Source organism: Hemicordylus capensis, chromosome 5, assembly GCF_027244095.1.
Source record: "Hemicordylus capensis ecotype Gifberg chromosome 5, rHemCap1.1.pri, whole genome shotgun sequence".
Lineage (NCBI taxonomy): Eukaryota > Metazoa > Chordata > Lepidosauria > Squamata > Cordylidae > Hemicordylus > Hemicordylus capensis.
The window spans coordinates 99,358,561-99,381,939 of NC_069661.1; the positions used below are offsets into that span (position 1 = coordinate 99,358,561).

The following is a 23,379-nucleotide window of genomic DNA, read 5'->3' on the forward strand; positions in this document are numbered from 1 at the left end:
AGGGCTGACTTTGGAAGTGTGCTGGCCCCCACCAAGGACATGGGGCAAGGCAGTTATATTGTGCCTTGCCTCAGGCACTGCAGTACCTTGGGCAGGGCCACCTCTGGAAAGAAAAAAGAACCTTTAACTACATCAGAATCAATGAGACTTTATTCAGAGAATATATGATCAGGATGGGAGAATTAATGTGGAATGTATCATCATTTTTCTTTAAAGAGCCAAACATATTAGACAAAGCTCAAACCCCGTCCTCCCCCCCCCCTTGAAATATGATGTGACTCCAGTATTTTTTCTGATGCTGTTAGTGGTGCACTCTCCTCATGGAACTCCCTACACAGGGAATCCCCATTTTGTTTATAGGAGAATAAATAAAAAAATTACTTTTTAGGAAGGCTTTGTCTTCCGGGCTCCACACTTGTATCTTGTTTTTTAAAAAATTACCACAGAGCTTTAGTTTTACATTGTTGCTTTAGCTGGTTTTTATTCATTAGCTTCAATGGAGTTTTACTGCAGTGTTATATTTTCTGTATATGTGTTTTAACATTTGTAAGCTGCTTCAGGGGGCATGTTTTGGCTGGGAAATTGGAACAGAAATATAAATAATACATAAATAAATTTCTACTCTTTGTGTAAGTGGGAATACAAAGAAGTATGTTACTGGAACAGTTTGGGAGATGCTTCTGTTGATATATGGATCATGCCTGAGTGGGGTTCCCAGTGAGCAAGCATTTGTGGCACAACAACTGCCTGAAAATGTAGTAACTGGAAACATACAGAGAACTGGTAGTCTACAGTCATTGGCTTTGCAGGGGTGGCCCGAAACATTTGAGTGTCTGAGGCAGGGCATTCAAAGGCACCCTGAGTCCCTGCTTACACTACCACCTCACCTGCTTCATCCGCCATGCCCTTGCCACCACGCTCATCCTTCTCTACCACTGCTGCAGTTTGGCTTGATGGCAGCACATAAAGAGCTGCTCTGACTTCTTCCTTGGCACACTGTATATGACAAAGGACTGAAAGAGAGGAGGGGAGAAGAGAGGAGGGGAGGGGATGAGAGGGGAGAGTAGTGGGCTAGAGCATCAACACTTTAGTCCTCTCCCCTCCCCTCTTCTCCTCTCCTGCTCCACCCTTCTCCTCTCCTGCTCCACCCTCCTCCTTTTCAAATACAGTGCCCTGAGGAGGAGGATAGAGCAGTTCTTTGTGCACTGCCATAGCATGAGCCTGGAGAAGAGCAGCAAGGAAATACAGGTGAGGTTAAACCTCACCTGTAAAATACTGGTGGTTGCAGGTGTGGTGGTGAGCAGGGGAGCACACAGGGTGGTAGACAGGATAATCCACCACTTGCAGTGACTGCTTCTGTTTGCTTCATCCTGAGGCTAGCTCTGTGGCCATGTGGTGAAATTGACCATTACCACGCTCCTGCCACTGTTGAGAAAACTGGGGTGGCAGGAAGTGGAGACGCAGCAGTGCTTGCCTTCCTCTTTGACCAGTGTCTAGAGGCAACCAGCTCATAAATGCAGTTAGAACACTACTACACCAAGTGAATTGCAAAAACAATTGATTTATCAAACACCTGGAGGCTTTTCACTCAGGGCTTTTATTGTGAATCCACTCCTGATTGAGGCGTGCCAGTCCACATATTCGCTGGATTTACCCTGACCTCTCTGCGGGCTATCAGGGACTAGGACAGACAGGATTTAGATTTTCCCTGAATAGAGGCTGCAAATTCTGGCTTAGCCTGAAGTATGTCTGGTTCTAAAAAACCCTCTAGTTTCAGAGGCTTGGGGGGTGGTGGGACTGGGGTTTCTGTTTTGCCCTGCAGTTTCTCTGTTATGTTTGGGGTGGTCATACCAGTAAATCAGGAACATAGGAAGCTGCCATATATTGAGTCAGACCATAGGTCCATCTTGCTCAGTTTTGTCTACACAGACTGGCAGTGGCTTCTCCAAGGTTGCAGGCAGGAATCTCTCTCAGCCCTATCTTGGAGATGCCAGGGAAGGAATTTGGAGCCTAGATGCTCTTCCCAGAGCAGCTCCATCCCCTAAGGGGAATATCTTGCAGTGCTCACGCTTCTACTTTCCCTTTCGTATGCAACCAGGGTGGATCCTGCTTAGCTTAAGGGGACAAGTCATGCTTGCTACCACAAGACCAGCTCTCTTCCCAGGGTTTTTATAAAACTCTATGAAGGGGAGTTTGACAGCTGTTTTGGGTATGGTCTGCTCTAAGTGATTTGCAATTGCAAGCGCTGGAGTATGTGTGTGTGTTGTTGTAGATTGGTGATACTCTGTCGAGGGAGGGCTAGAGAGAAATTCCTGAGATAAACACAAGCACAGACTGCAAAATGTGTGCATTGCTATGTTTTACATAGGCTTTAGATATGCAGAATGGATGTAACCTGAGCCCTTTGTTGTCTAGGCTGATTCAATTAGGTGTGTGTGGGGGGGTAAACATTATGTGATGAAGGCAGTCACTCACAAAGGCAAGGGTTAAATGTCCTACTGTTTGATCTAGCTGTTTGACAATTCATTCTTGCTTTTAACTATTTTAAAAATAAGCGCTCTCGCCTCTTCCTCTGTGTTGGAGGGAGAACCCAGACCAGGTAGATGTGAACACACAGGAAAAAGATCTGCCAGGGAGTGCATGGAGGGGCCGACAGCTATGTGAAGAACTGTCAAACTAACCCCCTGAAGTAAACATCTTGTGAATCTGTGTGAAGCAGATTCACTCTTCAGATACTCTGAGGCATAAAGCCATATGTGAAAAACCTCCAGTGCACTTCAGTGAGAGGGTATGGTCAGGTACAGAATACTGGTGTAAGGTTTAGCTGTGCTACAGGAGAACCAATATAACTATAAGCTTTTGAAAGTCTGAAAAATATTTCTGGACTATGTTCTCAGAATGCTGTTGAAGAAGGGTGTGTGAACCATGCTTTTTCTTTTTCTTAAGGTTGTACTGGAGTTTAGACTTGTGTGGAGCACTGCTATTTGTCTGAGAAGGAAGTCCTACTTCTTAGTTTTGAGGACAAAATGGAATTGCTCAGTGGTGAGTGAAAGGCCCTCTTAACATGCTCAGAGGTACTTTATTTATTGTGCAATAATAGCAAAATGCCTGTGGAGTTTGTTCCAGTACTTACTTTATTGTGCAATAAATACATTGGTTTGTACTTTATTTATTGTGCAATAATAGCAAAATGCCTGTGAAGTTTGGTATATTCCACAATCCTCTGTGCACATGCAGTGTATTTCTGTGTGCACAGTGTGCACCAAGGCACATTGCCCATCCCATCTGTGGGATTCCTGTCAGTGATGGCAAGCCACCCTAGAGTGGGGGTGGAGTCAAGATTTGCCCTCATTGTGTCCTCAAGTGCAGGGCTTTACTTTTAAAGCAATGAAATGAAAGTTAGGAATTAATGGCAGTCATCCACTTACATGGGAGTAATTAAAGGAGTTCACTTGGATATACTATTTGAGCTCTGGGCTAAATGTGTTCCTTGCCCTTAGTGACCCCCAGCCATTGAGCATCATTTTGAAGCTTGCTGCTCAATGTCCCTAGAGCTATCTAGTGATAGCACGATGTTCCTTCTAGTGCTGTCTTGAGCTATGTCTCTTGGTCATACTAGAGTGTGACAGAATATTAGGAACTGGCTTTTTAAAGTATACAGATCTTGCTTCAATGTCTGCTTCTTTAAATAAGGAGCACCACCAGTGATGGGATGCAATGGGATGGTGCTAAATTGGTATCCTTCATGAAGGAAAGATGGGGCTACAAAACCATAGGCAGTGACCCCTGCAATATATTTTTTTAAATGTCTCCTTGTGGCAGAACATAGGCTGCAGTGCATGACTGGATGTGAAGGGTGGCCTGGGGCATGCTTAAAAAAGGAAGGCTGGGCTAGAAGACCTGGAGCAGAGGGACCTGCAAGAGGGGTCCCCGCATTCAGCACTGTTGTCTCCATGTGAAATGTAGGGAAGCCACTAGGAAGCACTCCTTGCTTATTCTTGCCTCCACTAAACCAGCTTTTGAGAGTGTGCAGGAAAGCCTCCCTTTAGAAAGGTTAATGCATCTTCTGCTTCCAAACATTTTTGGAATACTAATGAAGAGCTAATTGCTAACAAGTAGGCTGCCTCTTGCCAGGAAGAAGCCAGATGCTTCAGTGATCCATGACCCCAGCTGGTCTGCACCGGTGTGTTTGCTTACTTCCCTGTCTCTCCTGAATCAGGAGTTGAAGAGGCAGAATAATAATGGCAACACAGGGCCACATGGATGATACAGCTTGATGAGAAATCATTAGAGTTAGGTCAAGCAACCTCCATGTCCACAGGGAGCATAAATGAAGATCAGATGGTGGGAACAAACCACAAGTTCTCCCCTTCAGACCCCATTGGTGAGTTCCCAGGGGCATCTGGCTGACCGCAGGTGGAAGCAAAATGATGGCCTAGATTCCACTCTGGCAATGCAGTTCTGTTCTGATGTCAGCGAGCAGAAGCCTATGTGAGTTTCACTGAGGTTCACCTGCTGCTTATACCCACACCTGGAAATAAGGCAAAACATGAGGAATGGGTTCCATTTAGCTACAACTTCATGAAAGAATGAATGAGATCTGCACCCAGGTACACCCTTGGGCTGAGGGTGTCATCACCAATGCAATGTTCTCCCTTGGATAAATAACCCAGGTTCCAAGGCAAAGCTGATCCCAGCAGTTTCTCTCACTAAATGGCTACCTGGGCCAGAGAATCATACATGCCTTCCCCTTAAGATCAGGCTATCTGCATCCTAACCCTCCTCTAAAGTGCTCAGGACAGCACCTCTAGTAGTCCTGACTGTAGGAGATTGTTTCCTCCAAATCCATCTCATCTAGAGGCTTATATTTGTATCCAAATTTAATATGTGGTCCTTGGTTGCATAAGGAGCTGAAGCCAGATCCTCATGAGATGGAATGGGCATCAGCGACAATGCCTTGGGTCTCGCAAAATCAAGGGACCTCTAGATTACACTGTGTCTGGACCAAGGAGCTTCTGAGTCAGTTTTGATCAAGATTGCTGGAACTCTTGGGCAGCTATGGCTGAATTCATGCCCTTGGAAACCTTTGGGTCCTGATCCAGCTGCACAGAAATGCAGCAATTAGAACTGTGTGTTCAGGTAATAGGCAATAATGCCATTTAGCTGCTTGGGTAAAGGGAGAACAGAGAGAATTCAATCCAGCCCTCCACTTCCCTTCCCAAACTGTTTGCTGTTATTTGACAAAGGCTGCATGCACATAGCCAGAAGTGGCCAAACCCAGTAGCCAGCACAGGCAGCTTTCAGTCAGAGCAGAATTCCTGGGACTCCAGGCTAATTTGGATTTTTAAAAAGGGAAAATACAGTTTCCTCCAGACTGAATTGAATTATTTTTGTTCCCCCTTTACCCAAGCAGCCAAATAGCAATATTTCCTATTATCTGAAGGGTGGCCATGGTCTGGAGGAAACTGTATTTTTCCTTTTTTAAAAATCCAGATTAGCCTGGCGTCCCAGGAATTCTGCTCTGTCTGAAAGCTACCTGTGCTGGCTACTGGGTTTGGCCACCATGGCCACCCTTTAGTCTGTGGTTTCCCAAATATAATTGAGAAAACATGGACTGCAAATGAAGGGAAAGGTCTCCCTCTGGATTGCACCACCCTCTTTCCCTTAATTCCACACAAGTACGGGGCTGGCTCATGCACTAGGCAGACCTAGGCAGTCACCTCACACACCAGTTCTCGGAGGACGTGGTGTGAGCCCAGACACCACCACCCCTGTCATGAATAGCCACCCTCTGCATGGTGGCTGGGGTGAGGGAGGCAGTGAGGAAAGAGTAAAAACCTTTTAAAATCCATAAGAATGTGGAGCTGGGCAGTGGCACGGGGCAGCAGCTAACCCTTGCTAACTTGGCAAAGAGGCACCTTTTAATGTGGCGATTCTCTTTATTTAGCAGGGGGAGAGTAACTGGCCCTATCCACCCCCAGCACAGTACCTCCAGTGACTGTTGCTGGGGTCTTATGTTTCTTTTTAGATTGCAAGCCCTTTGGGGACAGGGATCCATCTTATTTTATTTTATTTTATTTTATTTTATTTTATTTTATTTTATTTTATTTATTCCTCTGTGTAAACCGCCCTGAGCCATTTTTGGAAGGGCGGTATAGAAAATCAATCAATCAATCAATCAAAAGATATTTGCTCCCTCCTCACTGCCCCCTGCCACAGCCAGTGCCAGTGCCAAGTATGACCCAACCCCCATTCAGTTAAAATTATAACCTGTAGATTACGGAATACAATCTTAACTGTGTGTGCATGCGCACCAAAGTCATACTTCCACTCGGGCACCAAAACCCCTAGGGCCAGCCCCGCTCAAGCGAATGGAGCCAAAGGCACTTTTTTGTGCCATTTATTTGTTTAGGAAACAGAGAAGGAGGCTGCAATGGAGCAAAACCTCAAAGAGGAAAGGCTGTTCCCCATCTTTTGCATCAAATGTGCGTGTGTCTGTGCCCATGTGCGTGCACATGTGTGTGTGCACATGCAGAACAGAATGGATCCTTGCTGAAGCGGGGGGGGGGGGGAGCTCAAGTTGCCAGTGCATATAGGAGTTGGGTTTGGATCCAGACTGTGTGAGCAGCACCTGTTTGCAGGTAAAAGTCTAGCCTGCTAGGGATCCACATATGGATGAAGATTCTGGTGCTCATCATGTCAGGTGTTTTGCTTCCTTCACTGTATCTGAGGGATGAGCATTTGGTGGAAACTGCTGCATGTTTTAATTCTTTCCCCAGTTCTCACCATGACAAGGACTGGAAACTTAGATCCAGTTCACCCTGCACATTTCTGATTGTACCACTTGTTGACTGTAGCACACAAGCCTTTATTTGCTTACAACTTCAGAAATGGGGAGGAAGTCCCGCCCTGTGCTGTCACTCACCCCTTTCAGCTGGCCTGTCCACACTTACAGCTCCATTTGTCTGAAAGAGGAGATGCCATAAGCTTGATGGCTGGTGCTTCTGAGAGCTGAAGCTTGGGTAATCCAGGTCACAGCTCATGGACAAAGGGGGTGACAAAAAAGGGGCCGTAGGTATGAACGGGACAGCTGGAGGGGTGAGTGACAGTGCGGGGCAGGACTTCCTTTCACTTTTCCAGTTCAGTTGCAAGCATGAGCACGGCTGGTGTTCATAACCTATGGATAGAGCTTAAGTGATGTGCAAATCAACCATCATAGAATGAGCACTACAAATAGCCACTTCACACATTCACCTGTGAAGGATCCAGTGCCGAACAATCAAGCAATAAGCATGCCTCTGTGAACCAGCTGCTTGTACTTTCTTTCTCTCTTTCGTTCTAAAAAAAGAGGCTGGAGTTGCTGGTAAGCCCTTGTGCTGAGCTAGAAATGATCACATAATGAGGCTGTTCACATGAGCAGCACTAGCCAGGCTTGGCAGACCTACTGGGTAGAGCTTCTTGTGTGAAGTGCAGGGATTGGGGCTGATCCTGGCACTGCCCCCCTCCCCCAGGTAGCTTTTTGCTTGGGTTTTTATCTGGGTAAAAGGCCACAAGTGTACCCTTTTAGCCAGGTCCAAGGTCGTGTGTCTGCTCAGGCCACAGGCAGCCCGAACAGGAACATATGAACATAGGAAGCTGCCATATACTGAGTCAGACCATTGGTCTATCTTGCTCAGTATTGTCTTCACAGACTGGCAGCAGCTTCTCCAAGGTTGCAGACAGGAATCTCTTTCAGCCCTATCTTGGAGATGCCAGGGAGGGAACGTGGAACCTAGATGCTCTTCCCAGAGCGGCTCCATCCCCTGAGGGGAATATCTTACAGTGCTCACACTTCTAACAGACACAGAGCCAGGAGCCTAGAGTGCCCAGCTTAAGGGGGAATCCCTCAACGCACCATGCTCCTTGTGTGGTGCATTAAGGGATATCTGGAGGCTGGGCTTCATTTTCCTGGTCTTCAGAGATCTGCACTACTCACAGCAGTGTGGATCATGTGGCTGTTCCAGCTGCATGCCACACATTCAATCTGTGATCATCTGGGCGGAAGGTAGGTTCCTTCTGCTCCCCCACCCGCCCTCACCACCCCAGAAATGGTCGTGTGAACGACCTCAATTGTTCTTAGCTTGAACTCAGGGGTCTGGGAGGAATTTGGGGGGAGAAGCAGAAGCAGAAAACTGGAGTGATTTTGGGAGCAGGGGGTTGAGAAATTCTTCAAAGGTTTTGGAGGTGGCTCACTTCTGGTTGGTGGCACCTGCCCCCCCCCCCACCATCCATCTCTTTGGTGGAAGTGGTGGTGACAGCAACAATGGCAGAGTTCTTTTCAGTGTCTGGCTCCTACCATCCATGATTTTTCTGCCACACTGGTAGCTGCCATCCCCCCCACACCACCCCAGAAGCCCCTTTGGAATTGCAGAGGCATTCTGTGGGGAAATAATGATGGAGAGCAGGAGTCAGCCAGCTGCTGAGAAGATCTCGCTCACTGCTGCTCAGCTACGAAAGAGGAAGCCAAAAAACAAAACAAGACAACCCACCCTTAAAAGGAAAAAGGAAAGGGCTGCCACTGCCAACCAGTGGCAACTCACCCTTTCAAAAAGACTTTCAGATAATTTCTCAGCCCTGCCCCACACAAATTTGCAGAAAATGCCTCTCATTTTTGCCACCTGTGAATGGGGCAGAGAAAATGGGGGCGGGGGCTGTTCGGATTATCCCTACCTGGTTCAAATGAGGCCCTTCACTAGTTATTGGATTTAGCCAATTCTCTAAATAACTAAGTAGACATAAACATACTTACAGCTAAAGGAACTCACTGTGCCTCTTCAAGAATGAATACAAGTACACTAGTGTATAGTTTTGTTATTATCTATTCTGACCTCCTACAAGCAATTTTATTCTGATTAATCAGACTTCCATGAACAATCTATTTTGTCGCTGACTCTTTTCCTTGCTCAGTAGCTCAACAAAGATAACATTTATCCTTCTGTTTCAGCCCCCCTGATCCATGCTCCGTATACTCCCTTGCTCAGTGAGCTGAGAATGTGGAATTGAGATTTCTAAAGCTTCCATCATTTTGGGTGAAGTAGGTAAAGATAACATCTTTATTGGATCCACTCAATGCACGGAAAAAATGCTGGCTTTAGAATCATACATAGAGCAGGGCACAGATGCTCAGGGAGTGGGGGAAGTAGGAAAGAATGAAATAATAATATTTGTGTTGTTATTATTATTATTATTATTATATCCTGCTCTTCCTCCAAGGAGCCCAGAGTACTACATACTTAAGTTTCTCTTTCACAACAACCCTGTGAAGTAGGCTAGGCTGAGAGAGAAGTGACTGGCCCAGAGTATCATGGCTGAATGGAGATTTGAACTCGGGTCTCCCCGGTCCTAGTCCAGCACTCTAACCACTACACCACGCTGGCTCTCTTTTTATGTAGGTGTATGGGATGGTTGTCTTCTCTGGGATAAATATCATTCTGACTCGAAGATTAATTCTGACCCCAGGCTCACCAGGACTTAGTTGTTCCAGAAACTCCCCCCGCCCCACAATGCTATGGTTCATTTCTGGAATATACAAGTATGTATAAACTTAGAATGCCACCATGCATGAGCAGAGTTGCTTTCCCTCACTAGTGAATAATCAAAAGTTCTCCATCTAGGAAAAAAGGCTGTAGATTTCCATGGGAAGGTTTAAATCCCAGCACCTCTTGTTTAGGAAATGAAGCACCTAATGGTATTTTGGTCCTCAGTTCTGGGGTGTGTGTGTGTGTGTGTGTGTGTGTTGGGGTGTACACAGAGCCAATTTTTGTGGTTCGGTCCAAATTCAGATTGACTTGAATTTCAATTCTATTTGACCATGATCTGTGAACCGGTTCGGTTGGACCGACTGGCCAGTCCATCCAGCCGAACCCACTCAAAACTGTTCACTGGTTCAAGCGGCTGTAAAGGGGAATCCAGTGAGGAGTAAAAAAAGGCTTTTGTAAAGGGTGAGGAGGGAGGCAGGGAGAGTGGTGAGTGAGAGGTGTCTTTAATAGTAAAATAGAAGGCGCTTACCAGCAGGCCTGCTGGGATGCCCTCATCCTTGCGGTGGCAGCAGCAGCAGCAATATCTGGCCTCCATGCATGGGCAGAGGCCATTTGTGGCATAGTAAGCAACACGCTGACCACAAAAATGGCCTCTGCGCATGTGTAGAGGCTAGATATTGCCACCACCACCACTGCAAGAATGGGTGTGGGGAGTGCTGCAGGCCTGCTGGTAAGCACAATTGTACGCAGTACTCCAGGTGTGGCTGCACCATCGTTTTGTATAAGGTCACTATAATATTAGCCATTTTATTTTCAGTCCCCTTCCTAATGATCCCTAGCATGGAATTGGTCTTTTTCACAGCTGCTGCACATTGAGTCGACATTTTCAGTGAGCTGTCCTCCACGACCCCAAGATCCCTCTCCTGGTCAGTTACTGACAGCTCAGATCCCATCAGCAAATATGTGAAGTTGGGGTTTTCATCCCAATGTGTATCACTTTACACTTGCCAGCACTGAACCACATCTGGCATTTTGTCGCCCACTCCCCCAGTTTGGAAAGATCCTTTTGGAGCTCCTCACAATCTGTTTAGGATTTTACTACCCTAAATAGTTTGGTGTAATCTGCAAATTTGGCCACCTCGCTGCTTACCCCAACTTCTAGATCATTTATGAATAAATTAAGAAGCACCGGTCCCAGTACAGATCCCTGGGGGACCCTACTTCTTACTTCTCTTCATTGTGAAAACTCTCCATTTATACCTACCCTCTGTTTCCTGTCCTTCAACCAATTAGCAATCCACACATGTACTTGTCCCCTTATCTCATGACTGCTAAGTTTTGGGTTAGCAGCTGTTAGCCTGTTAACACCTGTTTGGATGTTCACTGAATGCTTCTGTACATACTTACACTGGGGCAAGCAGGTGGGAAGTCCCGCCCCTGGCCCGCCACTCACCCTCCCGACCCCACTCTTTACACTTACTGCAGCATTGGTCTAAAAAGACAAACACTGTGATTGCTCCTATTTCTGTGATTGGGAGACTGGTAGGCCCCAGCCTCCTGATACTGAAAAAAGGGGCAATCATGCTTACAGCATTTGTCTCTTCAGATGAAAGCTGCAGTAAGCATGAAGAGCAGACATGTGAAATTTCTCTCTCACACAAATCCATCTACATAGAAATAGCATGTGATACTATCATTTCTCGATTGAACCACTTCAGGCTTTAGGTAGAGGGAAATCATATGTTTGAATCCTCCCATGTTAAAAAGGTGGGTGGGGGGGATATGCTTAAAACCCATGTTCTGCTAGTCTTCTGATTGTGGGAATTCTTATATGAGATAATTCAAACAGAAAACTGCCAATCAGTGTTTCCTGTAACAGGGATTCCCAGATGTTGTTGACTACAATTCCCAGAATGCTTGGCCAAAGGCCATTGTAGCTGGGAATTCTGGGAACTGTAGTCAACAACATCTGGAAATCCCTGTTACAGGGTACACTCCCCTCAATGTATTCTAAAGTGGTATACTTTAAGGAAGGACTGTACTGCATGATATTTAAAGAAACTCCAAGTTCTCAGTTTTTCAAAATTTAGCTCTGGAAGTATAGTGATTTTTATGGGGAAGAGGAAATTGAAACCTTTTCAAACTGAAATGAAATAAGCAAGCAGCTCCTCCAAGATAAATGTATTTTATTTATGCAATCGCTGACAAGTTGCTAATCGTCTGTGTCGCCATGTGGGTGCGTTGGCTCCAGCAGATGAGCCAAAGGCTTGCTGTTTTTTTCTCTTTTTTTCATTTCAAGCGTTTCCCTGGAACAGATTTATTTAATAACACATAGTGCTCAACATAAATGTTATACCAGCCAAAGATTCCCCATCAATCTCTAGGCCCTTTCAGACAATTGTATTTGGCCCCAAACTGACCCATTGGAGGATTTTTTATGAGGCTGTTTGTATATCTTGTATATTGAGTCTATGCTTGCCATTTGATTCTCCTGCCACCATGCATGCATTAACCTGGGTTTTTGTTAGCCTTGTTAAATAAGTGCTCAGGCCCAGTTCACACATTGAGAAGATTCTCACGATCAGCAAAAAGTGAGCTAAGGGAGCCTAGCCTGCTTTTTGCTGATCGTCTGCTGCCATGGGGGCCGCGCAGTTCTGGGCAGCAAACTCTCCTAATTCCCCCTCCCCTTAGCCGAGGTTAGTGGAGCGAGCGCTCTGTTAACCCCATCTTTTTGATCTTGTATTGCTGCGGCACGGCTCCATGCTGTGGCAACACTCGAGGAGACCCCCGGTGTAAGGCTGAAACCCTGGGGGTCTCTCCAGGATGCCCCGCACACTCGCGCGGGGCATCCTGGAACTTCCGGGGGCCGCACGGCCCCCTATCCCCGCAGCTCTGGCTGGCTCCGTGATGGAGCTGGCAGTTGTGTGGGCTGCCGATCCATCTGCCCTGGACTATTTGGGGATCGTCTGTGGAGAGAGCGGGCTAAGCCCTCTCTCCCCGCAAACCCTCTGAAGGCAAACCCTCACCGATTGTGGGACTCACCTCATTATATGTCTAGGAGATGTACATTTGTCTTAATTGTACACCTAAAATGGAAAGTATGAGTGGAAGATAAACATATATGCAAGTACATGTATGATGTACTTGTCAGGGGGATAGGACTGGCTGCAGTTCCTCCTCCTCCTCCTCCTCCTCCTCCTCCTCCTCCATCTCCATTCGATTTCTATACCTGAGCCTTCATACAATTTCTATACCTGAGCCCTTTCAAAAATGGTTCAGGGCAGTTTACACAGAAAAATCATAAATAAATAAGATGGATCCCTGTCCCCAAAGGGCTCACAATCTAAAAGAAATATAAGATAGATACCAGCAACAGTCACTGGAGGTATTGTGCGGGGATGAATAGGGCCAGTTACTCTCCCCCTGCTAAATAAAGAGAATCACCACATGAAAAGGTGCCTCTTTGCCAAGGTAGCAGGGGTTAAATGTGCACTGGATGACATGCCACATAATGTGTAAAAATGGTATAATTCTCATTATTAAAAATATGTGAAAGCTATACATGAAAACTTAACTGTTCACCATATTGACCAATCATATTATGCCTTGGAACAATGCAGGAGAAGTTAACCACTTTGATATTCTGTTGAAATCAATCAGATTTAAAAGTGCTTAATGTTGGCTGAATATTTTGTGGATATTTTCTTCAAATTTAGAAAAAAAGAAAAGGTGTGTGTTTTTTTAAAGGACAACTCATGCTATATTTTTAACATAGCACATAGACTTCCAAAGGCAAATGCAACTGTCCACTTGTTATGAAGTGTGTTGTCCTTCTTTTCATTTCCTGCCCCAGTTTTGATGTCCAGGGCTGATTAGGAAAAGGCACATCACTTCCTAGGATGGCATGTATTGCACACAGCGTCAATTACAGAGAGATGTTTTCGATTCAGTGGATACCGCTGGAGTGCTTAATAGAGCAGACACATTTTTTTTCCCCTTGAAAAACTGCAATTAGAATGAAACACCTTATGTGTCAAAATTGTTCATCTTGAAGCATACTGGTTTAAGCTGGGGACATGGATACCCAGACATGGAATCAGCTGCAGGTTGTGTGCCTATCCTTCTGTTCTTTCCAACAAACCAGCTACATTTAGACCACCCTTCTGCACAGCTGAGGGGCATTTGTTACCGACTAGGTAAAGGCCTGTCAAGTTTGATGGGGAGAGGAGGTGGAAGAGCATGAGGAAGAAGGATAGAAGGAAGGATAACAAATCCCAGTCTTTTGCCCACATCCGCTTCTCCCCACCCTTCCATCCAGAACTGAGGCGATTGCTTTCAACATGAGGTCCCAGGCAGGATCAGGGGTTATGAGTGGGGTTTGCCTCACAGCTGCAGAGTTGTATCTAGTTGTAGTTCTATTGTTTCCCCATCAGAATAAAAGGCAATCATTCATGTACATAGGAGAAAGTAGAGGGGACACCCAACCTCTGCTCTTACTGCCCCCAGTAATTAAGAATCAAGCCTCCTGCTCCTACTTCCATAGCCACAGCCTACGTTCTGTTTTTTGGATCTCATTCAAGTGTGACAGAATGTTGGGAGCTGGTGGCCAGTGGGATGCTGAGAAACTATCCTTGGTTAGGCTGATGCTTGCTAAGAATTTGAGGGCCTGACTGAATTTCTATGGGTAGAAACTAAGGCCAGCTTCACACCTAGTGCTAAATCAGCAATTTGGCAGAGCTGCCAGAACCCCGGGCATGTGCATGAGCTCATCTTCCAGTCCCAACAACAATGTGCCAAGATTGGGTATGTCGTGTGAACCCACCAATGTTAGCATAGTCTGCCTTGCTTGAGACATGGAACTGGAAATCTGTCACTCACTTCATTGAAGTCTAAGTTACAGATGTCCAGTTCTGTGCCACAAGTAGAGTAAAATATGCCATGATTGGTGGGTTTGTACATCATACCCAATCTCAATGTATCATTTCCCGTACTGGAAGTAGGGCTTGTGTGTATGCTGGGGTTGTGGCAGCTCAACTGAACCACCAGTTCCATGCTGCCTCTGAACCCAGTCCAAGAGTGAGGAACTGTACACACAGGGGCTGCCACACCTGTGCAATGGGCCTCTGTGTGGCCTGGCATGACCCAGGCCATGCAGAGGTCCATTGTGCTGGTGTGGTGGCCTCCAAAATGGCCACCAGGCTGGGGGAAAGACCTGAATGGGCCAAAGAACAGCTGAACGGGCTGGTTTTGGATGGATGGGAGGCTGGCAGTGGGAGGGGGAACCTCCATGGACACCGCCTCCGAGAACACCCCCAGATAGTACAATCCAGGGACACTTCTACCACTTGATCTACTACTTGTGTGGTCTGGCTCTTATCCAAGAGTCTGCCCTTAACTCTATGTTCTGTCCTTACTCTACTGTATAGACGACCCTGATTCTGTCCCTTGTCCCACCTCTTGTCTTCCCTAGAGATTCAGCATTAAAATAAATAAATAAATAATCATTAAATAAATAAATCAGAATTGGGCAACTCTGCTGACATATCTTCATAAGCTTCTATGTGTGCATCTACTGTGCTGCTCAAATTCATTCTGTTCATATTTGCCCGAGGCTCTTCTAAATGTATTTTTAATTGATTGGCATAATTTGCTTGTCCTATATCCACTACCCTTTAATTTTCTCATCTAAAAAACAAAAACAAAAACCCCAAAAGACACCCGAATGCAACACCATTCCTTCTATCTCAGCAAGCCAAGTAATCAGTGAAGTGCCAGTTTGTTTCCATCTTGTGTAGGCAGCCTGTTGGCTAAGCTGTTCCAAGTCTGCTGTTTCAGCCAAAGATAGTTTATTTTCTTGCACAGCATTAATCTCATGTACTAGGATGGCCTGTGTCCAGTCAAAGAAATATTTGGAAAGCCGATTATGGATTAACCAACCAGAATGAAGGCGCAAAATGCATAATATCAAGCTCCACCAGGGGTTTGGGTTAAATACTGACCTATTTGGTAATGCTCAGCATTTGTAAGGTGCTTTCCATTTTCAAGTCACTGTACAAATATTAAATAAGTCTGATTTAATCCACCTTCTTATGAATTATGCAAGTTTTGTCTCTGGTTTGCCGTCTGAGAAAGGCAGGCACAGACTGTATAGGAACAACACCGACAATGAGGCGATTCACACCATTGCCCTGGGCGGGCAGGGTGGGCATGGGGGGAAGGCTGTTCTCCACTTACCTTCCCCTCAGATGACCAGCAGGTCCTCTTCAACACACCTCCCACACACCCACATGGGCAGCCATGCTCCATGCAGCTCTGTGAAGAACAGAGCAGGGTGGAGGGATCTGGGGCTGGAGCTAGTTGTTCCGGCCTCCAGGCATCCCTCAATGCAATGCATGGCACACACATTGCACTGGGGATTCCTCCCTTAGACAGACACTCTATGCAACCATCTCTGTGATTCCTCAGGCTGCATGCAGCCCGAGGAATCACATGACACCCAGTAGCTGGGTTAAGAGCCAGGTTGATTAAGGGAGTTAGGCAGGCGGGGAGCGGGAGGATCTGTGAGTATCCTGATGCTTCTCACGACCGGCCTAACCCTGCCTGGAGAAGCCCAAGCAGGGTTAGGCTAGTCCTGAGAACAGCCTCAATGAGTAGAAGTAGCACAGATAGTTAATTTTAGGTGTCTTAATGGGAAGTTGAGGTGGCACTTTAGCTGCTTTGAAGTCAGTGGGGATTTTGTCATTGGGTTGAAGGGATGAAGATGCAGCCATGATTAATATAATTTTTTAAACAGCCATAATTCCTGCTTAGCTAAGCTGCTTCCAAAATGGTGACTCAAAATGGAAATATGAGATTCACAACTTACAAAGTTTCCAGAGACTTCTCTTCAGTTTGTGTGCCACATATCCCTAGAGATCTTGTTAGGACATTGTTGTAGTAGTCAGAAGGCCAGGGATCCTTAGGAATGAGGATCAGGATGCAGAACAGGCCAGATGCTGGGTTTAATGTTCAGGATCCTCCTCTGCATCTAAGCAACAGACTACTATCCTTTCTTCTAAAATTGTTTTTGTCTTTCTGGTCCAGTCTATGTCCTGGGATGGACCAGGCCATGATTAACCCAGGAGAGTCTAACATACTGAGCTGAATAAAGGAATGGATTCATCACAAATATCACAATTACAATGAGCACAGTGGTTTTCATATTGTGTTCTGGGGAACCTTGGGGTTCCTTAGAAGTTCATCTGGGTTCTTCAAAGAGAAGACCAGCAATGGTGGACACTGGTTTCCTAAAATTAATCTTCTTCACTACTACCCTGCAAGGTGCAGTGGCTGAAGAGGGTTGGTATGTTCTAGGGTGTCCTCTCTAAGTTCATGTGAGGTGATAGTGAGGCCCAACAGACTAGCTAATGTGCATCCTAGCGTCCTATCACCAGGAGGAGGGCAGCTATATAACAGACAGCAGCAAAAAGAAGGTGAGCTGGGGGGGGGGGGTGTTATTAGGAGACCTTTGGCTTTTCCGTTGCCCCAGAATTCAAGCTACAAGTTTTCTATGGAGAACTTTTGACTCAGCCCTACATTTAATAATTTATAACAAATTCAGTGTACAGAACCAGTGTTATATATAGCTGATATAGTTGTTTAGGAACCTGCCTTATGCTAACTCAGACCACTGGCTCATCTAGCTCAATACAGGAGAACCTTGTCATCCATGGACTCGTCACCCATGGGCTCGTCACCCATGGGCTTCTGCATCTTCAGTCGGGTAATGGACACCTCACCTTGGCATTCACACAAAAATCTGGCCAAAGAGGGGTTAATTCCATGTATTTGTGGGTTGGAAATGACCTCAGAGGTCATTTCCAGTCACCATTTTGAGCATGGGAGCCATTTTATGGCTCATTTATGTTAAAATGACTACCCCCCCAAGATTTTAAGCCAAATTTGGGGGACATTTGCACTTGTGGGGGGCATCTTTGGACTCCTGACAGCTCACAGAGCATGGTATGGCACTTTATTTGGCCTGTTTTTTGCATTTTGGCTCAATTTTGTGTTTATTTTTAGTTTGGGAGCCTAACCCTTGCATTCCCATAGACTTAATGACTCATTATCCATGGTTCCATTACCCATGGCAATCTGCAGAATAGGAACCCCGGTGGATAATGATGTTTTCCTGTAATGTCTACAATATTATCAATTAATTATATTATTCTATTCTATTCTATTCTATTCTATTATTATCAGTGTTGCAGACAGAGAAGGGTCTCTTCATTCATTTCTTTCTTTCATTCATTCCTTCAAGGGTCTTACCCAGCTCTGCCTGGGTCTGGGGATGCTAGGGACTGAACCTGGTACCTTCTGAATGCAAAGCTTGTGCTCTACCACTGAGCTACAGTCCCTCCCCAGCTCTTTAAGGGTAGCTCTTTACTTAACCCAAACTCCCAACTTCTACAAGGAATGCAGTATTTAAATGGAGGCTTTTTCTCCCGCACCCAAAGCCTGTAGTTCTTGTACGTGTGTTAGTCAAAATGAGAGAGATGCCTTCCTTGTTTCACATTTCCAACTCTATGTGAAAAAGGTGGTCTGGGGCCTAATTTATTAACTGTAGCCCAATTATTGATGACTGCTTAATTTGCCTTTAATGTGTATTGACTCCATGAAAGAGGGTTTTGGTGCTCAGTGCTGTGCTGGAAATTGTGAGCATGTTGGAGGATCTGTTCAGACCCATGCTATATCATTACTTTATGCAACATTAAATTAACAGCCTGGCACTCCTTAATTGCATCAGCATGGTATTGGCTTTCTTAGAGCACTAAAGATGAGGAAGCTCTTCAGGGAATCGCTTCTGATTAATGAGAGTGTGTTGAAACTTGTCAGAAGCCAGCAACCCAAATATGTTTCCTCTATGGGTGAGGATGATAATGAACAAGATAAGAAGAAAGTGATGGGGAGGAGTTCTGGTGAAGAATGACTTATACCCTCATCTAAAGCATGTGGAAGTAAGTTCCACGGAGTTCAGTGGACCCCTGTCACCTTGGAGCTTTCCAGATTACACCCTAGAACAGCAGTAAAATGCTTCAGCCAGGGGCGTAGCTAGGCGCCCCGTGTTCACCTCTCTCCCCAGAGGCCCCTCGGAGTGAGAGAAATAAGGGGTGAAGCTGGGGGGCCTTCAGGAGCCAGGGGGCCCAGGTTCTTTGAACCCATCTACTCAATTATAGCTATACCCCTGGCTTCACCTTGGCTGGATCGTATTGAAAATGATCCCCAGAATCTCAAACTCCTACAATGGAAAAATACATCTATTTCTCTGCAGTGGACTTGCAACATTGTAGCACTAAATCACAAAGATAAAATCCAAAGTAAGGCATTGGAAATGTGAATGGCACCTTGCTGTCAGCGTAGAGACTGCAGTGTCACAACACAGGAAGTATGGAAGCACACTTTGCAGATCCGTAGTTACATTGTGGTTAGGCTTAATCTGGAAAGCGCCCTTGGCAAAGAGGTTTCTTTTCAAATGGTGACTTGCTTATTTTAGCAGGGGGAGAGCAACTATCCCTAGCCAACCCTAGCATGGGTGTCTGTTACTGGTGTCTCTCGTGTGTGTGTGTGTGTTGTTGTTGTTTTCGATTGTGGGCCCCTTTGGACTGGGTAGTCCATGTACTTATTCCTTCTCTGCTTGGAGAACTTTGTTGGAAAAGCGGTATATTCAGGCTGAGATATGACAATGAAGACAACTTTAAGTAGAGATTACTTGGAATGTATTCCTTTGTATTGGCATTCTTTCAGTCTTAAATGTTTTGGGTTTCAATGCCATGCTCAAAGGAACATAGGAAACTGCCCTATCCTGAGTCCATCTTGGTCTATCTTGCTCGATATTGACAATATTGACTAGCAGAGGCTAACCAAGGTTTCAGGCAGGAGTCTCTCCCAGCCCTACCTGAAGATGCCAGAGGCTGGACCTCGGACCTTCTGCATGCAAAGCAGATGCTCTTCCACCAAGTGATGGCCCTGTCCGTCAACCTGCATGATAATAATGCTTAGCATTTTATAGCACTTTCAAATGCTCAGAGCACTTCATGTGCATTATCTTCTTGTAAGCCTTACAAAACTGTGAGATCATTCACACAAACAAAAACTGTATTCTACCTGGGTTAGGGAGCTGTGTGTGCACCCAATTTTAGGTTGTGTGGAAGCAAGGTAAGAGGAGAAACTGGGCTGAAGCAGCCCTGGATTAACCATAAGGCAAAACAAGCACATGCTTAGGGCATCAAGGGAAGGGGGGCACCACAGAGTTTCCCCCCTAGCTATCATGCCCTTAACTCTTTCACTGAACATAAGAACATAAAAACAGCCCTGCTCGATCAGGCCCAAGGCCCATCTAGTCCAGAATCCTGTTTCACACAGTGGCCCACCAGAAGCCGCTGGGAGCCACAGGCAGGAGTTGAGGACATGCCCTCCCTCCTGCTGTCACTCCCCTGCAACTGGTACTCAGAGGCATCCTGCCTTTGAGGCTGGAAGTGGCCTATAGCCCTTCAAAGAGTAGCTGATGATAGACCTCTCCTCCATGAAGTTATCCAAACCCCGCTTAAAGCCATCCAGGTTGTTGGCTGTCACCACATCTTGTGGCAGAGAATTCCACAAGTTGATTATGTGTTGTGTGAAAAAGTACTTCTGTTTGTTGGTCCTAGATTTCCTGGGATGACCCAATTTCATTGGATGACCCCTGGTTCTAGTGTTATGTAAGAGGAGAAGAATTTCTCTCTTTCCACCTTCTCCACACCATGCATGATTTTATAGATTTTATCATGTCCCCTCGCAGTAGTCTTTTTTCTAAACTAATAGCCATAGGTGTTGTAGACTTGCCTCATAAGAAAGGTGCTCTAGGCCCCTGATAATCTTGGTTGCCCTCTTCTGCACCTTTTCCAGTTCTACAATGTCCTTTTTTAGATGTGGCGACCAGAATTGTACGCAGTACTCCAGGTGTGGCCGTATCATCATTTTGTATAAAGGCATTATAATATTAGCAATTTTATTTTCAATCCCCTCCCTAATGATCCCTAGCATGGAATTGGCCTTTTTCACAGCTGCTGCACATTGAGTAGACACTTTCAGTTAGCTGTCCACCATAACTCCAAGATCCCTCTCTTGGTCAGTCACTGACAGTTCAGATCCCATCAGTGTTTACTTGAAGTTGGGGCTTTTCGTCCCAATGTGCATCACTTTACACTTGCCAACATTGAGGCACTTTTGCCATTTTGTCACCCACTCCCCCAGTTTGGAGAGATCCTTTTGGATCTCCTCACAATCCGTTTTGGATTTCACTACCCGAAAGAGTTTTGTATCATCTGCAAATTTGGCCACCTCTCTATTTAACACTACTTCTAGATCATTTCTGAATAAACTAGCCAACCCACAGAGAGCATCTGTGCGCTCTTTGGAGCCAGCTGTTCCCCCTCCCTCCTGCCCCACTCTCCCTCCCTTTCTTCTGCCCCACACTCTTGCCCCCTCCCCCTCCCCCCTGCCCCACTCTCTCTTGCCCTCCCTCCCCCTTCCATCCCCCTCTCTCACCCTCCTGCCCCGTCTCTCCTCCCCTCCCCTCTCCCTCTGCCCCACTCTCTCTTGCCCTCCATCCTGCTCATCTTTCCTGCCCTTCCCCTCTCCCCCTGCCCCACTCTCTCCCTCATGCACCACTCTCTCTTGCCCTCCCCCCACTCTCTTACCTTTCCCCTCCCCCACTCTCTCTTGCCCTCCCCCTCCTTCTTGCCCTTCCTCTCCCCCCTGCCCTACTCTCTCTTGCCGCCCCCCCTCCCCGCCACATGCTCTCTTGCCCTTCCCCTCCCCTCTCCCCATGCTCTCTTGCCCTCCCCTCACCCACTCTCTCCTCCGCTTCCCTCCTCCCCATTTTACTCTCCTTACTGGGCAGCGGGCAGCCAAAAACAGCCTCGCCACCTCTCCTCCTCCCAGGCGGCGAACAGGGAAGTCCCGCCGCCTGGTTCCCTCCCACCCCAGCCCCCCATGGGTGCCTGGCCTTGGCGGCCAGTCTGCTGCCGCCTGGCCAAGAGCTGCCTCCATGGCTGGGCCGAGAACCGCCTCAGCAGCTGGGCTCAGCGCCTCCACGGCCTGGCCCGCCACCGGGCCAAGTGCCGCCTTTGTGGATGGGCCCGCCGCACCAAGTGCCACCTCCGCGGCCCGCTGAGCCCACTGCCGCCGATTGCCAGCCTCTGCAGCCGGCCTCTTTGGGGCCGGCTACCTCTCTCCCCACCCACACCTTCTGCCCCAGTCTCCGGGCGGGGATGGGCCCAGGCTTCTGGACCCACCACCTCGCCTCGCCTCCGCGGCCAGGCCGGGCCGGACCCGCTGCCACCATTGCTGCGGCCTGGCCCGCCGCCGGCCAATTCTCCTGGGTGTGTCAGCCAATCAGGCGGCACTGCCACCCAGCCAATCAGACTGGGCGCCGGGATGCACATTCGAATGCACACCCAGGAGAAATAATAATATAGATTTAAAAGCACCGGTTTCAGTACAGATCACTGGGGACCTCACTTCTTACATTGTGAAAACTCTCAATTTATACCTACCCTCTGTTTCCTGTCTTTCAACCAGTTAGCAATCCACACATGTACTTGTCCCCTTATCCCATGACTGCTAAGTGTTCTCAGGAATCTTTGATGAGGAACTTTGTCAAAATCTTTTTGAAAGTCAACTGGATCACCTTGATCTACACACTTGTTGGCACTCTCAAATAACTCCAAAAGGTTGGTGAGGCAAGATTTACCTTTGCGAAAGCCATGCGGGTTCTCTCCCAGCAGGACCTGTTCTTCTATGTGCTTTACAATTTTTTCCTTGAGAATGCTTTCCATCAATTTGTCTGGAATGGACGTTAAGCTAACTGGCACCTGTAATTTCCCGGATCACCCCTGGATCCCTTTTTGCAAATTGGTGTTACATTAGCTACTTTCCAGTCCTCTGGTACAGAGCCCGATTGCAGGGATAAGTTATATATTTTGGCAAGGAGGTCGGCAATTTCACATTTGAGTTCTTTGAAGACTCTTGGATGGATGCCATCTGGCCCTGGCAATTTGTTAGTTTTCAGTTTTTCCAGACAGTTTAGAACATCATCTCTTGTCACTTCTATCTGACTCAGTTCTTTAGCCTCCATCCCTGAAAAGTCTGGTTCAGAAACAGGTATATGCTCTGTATCCTCTTCTGTGAAGATGGACACAAAGAACTCATTGATCTTCTGTGCAACCTCCATATCCTCCTTAATAAATCCTTTCACTCCCTCATTGTCTAATGGTCCAACAGCCTCCCTGGCAGGTTTCTGGCTTCTGATGTATTTAAAGAAGTTTTTATTATTCCCCTAGATACTTTTAGCTAAATGTTCCTCAAACTCTCTTTTCACCACCTTGCATTTCACTGCCACACTCAACTTTAGTCGATTTTTATTCGAAGTTTTTATCTGCCTTGTCCAACTTTACTCTGCATTGTTAAAAAAATGTTTTCTTTGGCTCAGTGAGCAACTAAAGCTTCAAGAAACTACTAAACTATGTATCTGAAGTAAAAATCATTGATTTGCAAAAGATTACTGTAAAGAGCAGTACAAAATATTGATAAAACTTGACGTAAAAGATGGTCGTATGTTATGATGTCTTGAAGATGAAATATTTTTCTCAATCATTCCTTCTGTTGCGGCTATTTATAAGAAATTATGGGCAATGGAACTATGGTGCTTTACCTTTAAAAATCTAGAAGAAAACTTTTAAAAATTTAAATAAATATTAAGGTATAAGTAAATAATTTGCTTGAGTCTTAATGTCTTGTCAGTTAAGCAATGGAGGGGGCCGAGGGGGGGCACTATTGTTGG

The 23,379-nt window shown here is 46.3% G+C and overlaps 1 long non-coding RNA gene across 2 annotated transcripts in view; it reads left to right on the plus strand.

Annotated features, from left to right (window-relative positions):
- The window catches only part of LOC128326476 (uncharacterized), a 49,826-nt gene that overhangs the window by 14,070 nt on the left and 12,377 nt on the right, over window positions 1–23,379 (plus strand). The window contains exons 2-3 of one of the 2 annotated variants that reach the window (XR_008308070.1): window positions 2,947–3,042; window positions 8,984–9,077. This is a non-coding gene — a long non-coding RNA (uncharacterized LOC128326476). The remainder of the gene's footprint in view (window positions 1–2,946; window positions 3,043–8,983; window positions 9,078–23,379) is intronic. The other variant, XR_008308069.1, reaches the window with a different exon arrangement.